The following is a 6,000-nucleotide window of genomic DNA, read 5'->3' as shown; positions in this document are numbered from 1 at the left end:
CGAGGGATGACCAGGTGGAGGCCAGAGGATTTTTACAGCACTGAAGCTGTTCTCTCTGATACTATAATGGTACATGTACGTCCTTACACATTTGTCAAAACCCATAGCAGTTACAACACTAATGTAAACTCTGGACTTTGGGTGATAATAATGGGTCAATGCGGAGTCACGGATTTAAAAAAATACATCACGCTGGTATAGGATGTTAATAACAGGGGATGCATGCGGGCAGAGGGTGTATGTTAACTCTGTCCTTTCCCTTCAGTTTTGCTTTGAACCTAAACCTGCTCTTTAAAAAGTCTATTAAAAAATATATGAAACAAAAACTAATAGAACCTCAAAGAGAGAAATCTACATTGTAATTAAAGATTTCAATATTCGGGGCGCCTGGGTGGCTCAGTGGGTTAGGCCGCTGCCTTCGGCTCAGGTCATGATCTCAGGGTCCTGGGATCGAGTCCCGCGTCGGGCTCTCTGCTCAGCAGGGAGCCTGCTTCCTCCTCTCTCTCTGCCTGCCTCTCTGCCTACTTGTGATCTCTGTCAAATAAATAAATAAAATCTTAAAAAAAAAAAGATTTCAATATTCCACTCTCAATAGATTGATCGAGTATGCAGAAGTTAGCAAAAATATGGACGACACAAACAGTTCTATCAACCAATTTGACCTAATTGACATTTTTGTTACAGCAGCAGAATACACATCTTTCTTCTCAAAAGCATAGAGAATGCGAGCTATAATCATGGGCTGTAAAACAAGCTTCAGGGGGTGTCTGGGTGGTTCATTCGGTTAAGCGTCTGACTCATGGCTTCCACTCAGGTCAGGATTTCAGGGTGATGGGATTAAGCCCCCCATGGGGTTCTGTGCTCAGTGAACAGTCTGCTTGGGATTCTCTTTCTCCCTTTCTGCCTCTCCCCCTGCTTCTGGACTGGCATGTACTAGCTTTCTCTCTCCTTCCCCCTAAATAAATAAATAAAATTTAAAAAAAAAAAAAAAAGGGCAGGGGAGGAGTGCCTGGGTGGCTCAGTCGGTTAAGCATACAGCTCTTGGTTTTGGCTCAGGTCATGACCTGCAAATGGGGAGACGGAGCCTCGTGTTGGGCTCCCTGCTCAGCGGGAAGCCTGCTTCTCCCTCTCCCACTTCCCCTGCTTGTGTTCCTTCTCTTGCTGTGTCTGTCAAATAAATAAACAAAATTTAAAAAGCAGAAAAACCCCACAAGTTTTTAGTTTTTAATGAAACCCTATTTCTGTTTTTTCTTTTGTTGCCTATATTTTTGGCAAATGCCAGGAATCACTGTCAGATCAAATTATGAAGCTTTCCTAATTTTCTTCTAAGGATTTTTATATTTTTAGCTTTCAATGTTTAGGTCTTAGATCAATTTTGAGTTAATTATTGTATGTGGTATAGGGTAAGGGTCCGATTTCATTCTCTTGCATGTGAATATTAAATTTTGCCAACTACATTTTATTGAAAAGACTGCCCTTTTCTCATTGACTGGTCTTGGCACCCTTGTCAGGAATCACTTGATCATACAGGTGAAGGCTTATTTCTGGACTCTCTATTCTACTACTTTGGTCTATATGTCTGTCTTCATGCCATTACCACCCTGCTGGGATTACCATGACTTTGTAGTATAGGTCTCCTTGTTGTGCAGTTTTGCACAACACTTTCTTTTTGGCTCTTTGAGTATTGCTTAGAGACTGGCACTTTCTGTAGGACCCAAATGGAGCCAGGACCCAGGGATAATTGTGCGATCAGGTGCAAGCAAAGGAGCAACAGACAGGTCATTCAACATGGTATCTGGTTTCTTTGGAAAAGAGAAGGCACGGTCGCTAGAGTAAAACTGTATGCCTTTATTCAACTTAAATGAGTCATTAAGAGAAAATACAATTTGCCCATGTGCAGAAACATTATACATTCAATTCTGAGGAAGGTAGTTTTATACAACCAAGACAAGGAACAGTCTAGAAGTGAGAGGAATAAAGACAATAGTGAGAGGGAGCTAAAAGGCAGAGTTTTGTCTGTCAAAGTGCTAAGGCCTGTGTGCACAGATTTTAAAGTGAGCAAGACCAGCCTAAGGTCATGTCTTCCATTCTGACTTCTCTTGGTGCTGGTGAAAGTTTTGGGGTGTGATGCAGTGAGTCACAGGATTACGATGGTTAAAAAAAAAAAAAACAAAAGCAAAAACAAAAACAAAAAAAAGGTCATAGCACTTAGGACTAAGAGAAAGGTTTTAATGTCTAAAGTTTCATTAATCATGTACTCGAGATCTTTCATGGATTCTATGAATTTTGTGAATTTAATAAGAACTTGTCCTTCAATCAGTAGTTTATTATCAAAGAACAAATTATCAGCTTCTTCCCAGCCCAGAGTCTATCTCCTTACAAAACAAGGGGAAACCAAATATGAGACTCTGCGGGAGTTTCATTAATTTTAAGTTGGTGTTAAGTGATTAATGCAGGTTCAGCTGGGGTCCCTACCCGTGTCTTCAAATTGCTATTGCTAGAAAACCTAAAAGGAGAATTGATGACTTAGGGCCAGCCCAACTCTATCATTCCCAAGCTTTAGCTATCTGAAAACATCAGACGCTGGCTTTTGGAAAGCAAGCAAAAAAGTAAAACTTTTTTGTACCACACTTTCCATAGAAAGGAAATAGGCCGTGTAAAATAATAGTTCTAAAGTATCTTCAAATATTTTGATAAAATTTAATGCATTTCTTTCTTATTGGATTAAATTTTAAATATTTAAGAAGAGGATCCATGATTGAAGTTATTAAAATTAAGTGTTGACTCAAGTTGGCTTAATAGTGTTTATGAGCAATGTGGGCATTATTTAACAGAAACCCGTGCCCAACCCTAAATCCTGATCAGCAGCAAAAGCTGCCGCTGGATAATTCAATAGAAAACCATCACTTAACCCATAAAACATCTCAAATCAATGTTCTAATCATGGCAATTTAACATTATGTGAACCTAAAACCTTACAAAATTGTCATAAAAGAGTAAGTTAAGAATAATTGAAAGTTTATTTAAACCTATTTTAAATCCAATCTTGGGTTTACCTTTCTTCTCCCTTAGGCATTTTCTGGGTTTTGTAGTCAAGATGGGAATCAGCAGGTTTTTAATTTCCCTTTAGCCTCTTTTGAGTTAGAAGAACCGGAACATTGAGGTGGGAGTTATTCTTCAGGAGAACTAGCTGTCTGTTCATAGCCCATCTCCACAGCCTGGTCATCTCTGGCTCCCCCCTCCAGACCCAGTCCCTCCTTCCTGTTACAAGGAAGTCTTTCTAGGGATGCCCTTCAACAGGTAAGACTGAAAGCTCCAAGGAGGTATAGAGATTCCTTAAACAGCCTTGATAGAAAAAAAAACAATCTTCTGTGTAAGGTCAACAAGTATTAGGAAAATACAGGATACCCACCGTCCTACTTCCTGGACAAAGCTGAGGCATTTCACGGTGGACTTCGCCAAATACCTCTTTGACTGAAAGGTGAATATGGCTATTTTGGCGTGCAGAATTTGACTTACAAATCCAACAACCTAAGTCAACAATAAATGGTAAGGAAAATTCAAGAATAAGGACTAACAAAATACAACGATTTATCCTTTAAAAACTTTTTTTTTTTTTTTTAACTAGAAAGGGTGGGGGAGCCAATTCTACAGTATTAGAATAAAACTCTGTACACTAATTTTATCCATTATGGAGAAAAAAACAAGGATGCAACATCTCTTGTTTAACAATATAAAATAAAGGGATACACTTCTCACCAGAGTACAAGATAAAAATCAAGGTTAAGTTTCAATTCCCTTTAGTTTCCTTTCAGTTTGAACATCAGTGACAAGCATGCTGCATTATTTACCTAATGGTTATTAGAAAGGGTTAGTTACTATCATCTTTAGTATCTTCCCGGATGCACTGACCAGAATTAATTGAAAGGGATTCTCTTCAACTGAGACGTTACTAAGAAATTTTTCAAGTTTCTATTAAGAATTCTACATCTTCCAGGGGTGTCTGGGTGGCTCAATGGGTTAAAGCCTCTGCCTTGGGCTCGGGTCATGATCTCAGGGTCCTGGGATCGAGCCCAGCATCGGGCTCTTGGCTCTGTGGGAAGCCTGCTTCCTCCTCTCTCTCTCTGCCTGCCTCTCTGCCTACTTGTGATCTCTGTCAAATAAATTAAAAAAAAAAAAAAAAGAAAAAAAAGAATTCTACATCTTCCAGTGATTGTTTTCAGAAAAGGTAAATTTTACTAACACGGATCTTCAGTCCACATTGTTATTTCACTAGGGGCAATGCCTTTCCTTAACTTATTTCATGTTTTGTCAGTGTTTCACCCACTGCCTCAAACGCTTCCCTTCCATAACTCATTTACACTTCAATTTCCTTCAATTTGCTTGGGAAACAGGCAGCACACAGTACCCCTTGAGCCCCAAACTAGACACATGCTGTATGGCCTCTACCTTGTTAGGAATACCTTTTACAATTCACATGGTTGCTTGTTTACCCCTGCAGAACCCGAACCTTAGTACAGTGCTTACCACATAGTAGGTGCTCCCAGAATTATGTGAGCTAGTGAATAACATGATTTGTACACAAGACCAGCTAAAAAACATTATGTAAAAATCCTATTTCTTAAAATACTTGTGGTCAAGTAGTGTCAAATCATCGAACACAGCTCTCTGGACTGTGATGTAAATAACGGATGACTGAGGAGTCCAGTTGAAGTTGTGTTCTAGTAGATCATTCTTTCATTCAACTGCAGATCAACTAACTATACATTTAGGCCCCTAGGTCATTAACCTGAATATGAATTTCACTTCTGATGAGGTAGGAGGCCCATTTAAATAATTACAAATATCTACAAGAAACGTCAAACTGGGGGTGGGGGAGTACATGTCTGGAAACGGCCATAATGGGCTGGTTCACACACATTTAAATATTTCACTTTCACTCCTATTATATATGGGAATTACATGGATGCAGATGTTCCCTGAGACATAAGAATTCTCCTTTAGAAAAAGCATATTTTCAGCAAAGATTTAGAATGCTGTTCTCTTGGACTGGTAAACGATCTTCAATGTCTTTGGACAACAATGTTTGAAATTTCAATTTTTGAAAAATAACAAGGCGATCTTTTGAACAGCATTCTTGTATCCTTATTAATTTCCAAAATATGCTCTTTTTATCAGTGAAAATAATCATAGCTGAGCGATTATGGGGAGAACTAGGGAACTAGAACAAAAAGTCAGTTTCATGGGTCACTAAGATACATTCATGAAATTCTGACATTTTTTATTTCATCCAGTCTATATTCATTTTTAAAGAATGGGCTAGATACCTTTATGACCAAAGACTATCTAGGTACCATTCTGCTCCTTCAATCATATCCTAAAACCAAGTTTTTGCAACCACAAAATTCTCTTGAACAGCAGGATCCAGGCTATCTGTAGGTATGAGGACTAAGGGGAATTAAGCCTTCTTAGTACCTGGCTCAGTCCTTGTTTGCATAAATTCCCTTTATGACACTAGTGAGATCAAAATCCAAGTTCTCCTAGCTCTTCTAGCTTTCCGGATCAATCAGGAAAAGCCCTAAAATTGTTAAGAAACTCCCTCTCTGGACCAATCAGGAAGGATATAGAACTGGTTAAGAAACTCACTTCTAAGAGAAGAACTGGGAAACAGAAAACAAGTTTTCGACTGTCTTCATGACATTGTTTCTTCACATACTCCTACACCTGGAAGCTGGTGGCAGTGAATGTTTGCTAATGAATTATTAACCACTGTTGAGAAAGAAAAACCCATCTTTATCCCTGAGATATTTTCTTAACCATTCTTTGTTTTAGAAGCAAATACTGGGCACATTAAAAAAAAAAAAAAATGCATGCACCATGTTTTTTTTGTATTTGTTTTTGAAGTTCCCAAGAACATCCCATGGTTAAGAGACGGAACAGTTGAAGGGTGAAAACAGAGACAGACAGATTAGGCAGATTTAATATTTTTACTAGAGTTCT

Source organism: Mustela erminea, chromosome 7 (genome assembly GCF_009829155.1).
Source record: "Mustela erminea isolate mMusErm1 chromosome 7, mMusErm1.Pri, whole genome shotgun sequence".
Taxonomy (NCBI): domain Eukaryota; kingdom Metazoa; phylum Chordata; class Mammalia; order Carnivora; family Mustelidae; genus Mustela; species Mustela erminea.
This window is presented reverse-complemented; position numbering follows the sequence as displayed.